Raw genomic sequence first — 1,063 nt, forward strand, 5'->3', positions numbered from 1 at the left:
TGCTTAGGCAAGTGCAGAGGGTTTGATCCCCAGTACCACATGCTGCACTGGCCCTGCTTCCAGGCACGCTAAGCCCACCACTGAGTCCGGGCTTGGTGCTACACGCCTGTAATCCTGGTTCTGGGGAGGTTGAAAACAGGAGGATCACTGCGAGTCCAAGCTGCATACTGACACCGTGTACCAAATACATTAAAAAAAAAAAGTTAACCAAAACTGTCTATTTGTTTTTTCTGAAACAGTTTGGCCATGTAGTTCAGGCTGGCCATGAGCTCACTTTATAACCCAAGGTGGCCTCGCATTTGCAGGTTTTTCCTGCCTCAGCTTCCTGAATGCTGGGATTATAGTTGTGTACTACCACACCTGGTTATTCAGAACTTTTAACACAATTTTTTTTTTTGTGGAACCAGGAACTGAACTCAGGGAAGTTCCCTTATCCTTGCCAGGGAAGCGCTTATTCTACTGAGCCATCTCCCCGGCCCCAAACAAACTTTTGTTCTTTCGTATTTTGAAGACTCATAGAATGAAGTCATTAGACTCATTAACATGGAGTCTAACAAAGCAAAAATGCTTATTAGACTAAACCAACAAATACCTAAATCATTACTTTCAGAAATATTCCTAAAATTCTAACACAGTAAGTATATTTTGTTTCAACTGCTACATTTGCATGATTTTTTTTTTTTGTGGTTGGCTCAGCCTGCCCTGGGGTGGGGCTGGCGTGGTATGTGGTGCCAGGCACTGAACTGCAGTCCCTGTGCGCTTGCCTAAGCAGGAGCTTGACTGATGAGCTATCTTGCTGACCCCATGAATTATCTTTAACAAACTAATTCTGTCTTTAAAAAGCCATGGGCGGGGGCCTGCCCCTGAGCTCAGTGCTTTAAGTGGCTGCTTCAACAAAGCAGTCAGGCTCAGGTTGCTGTGGTTTGATCCCCAGAACTCAAGCCAGCCAAACCTGCCCTGAAGGTATTCGGCTCATTTTAGAGATTTTTGCACATTTTCTTGGTCTTTTGAATGAAGTGGGAAAAGGCCATCAGAGGTTTTGGAGAAAAAAAAAAAAAAAAAC

This window comes from Octodon degus, unplaced genomic scaffold (genome assembly GCF_000260255.1).
Source record: "Octodon degus isolate 3935 unplaced genomic scaffold, OctDeg1.0 scaffold00166, whole genome shotgun sequence".
Lineage (NCBI taxonomy): Eukaryota > Metazoa > Chordata > Mammalia > Rodentia > Octodontidae > Octodon > Octodon degus.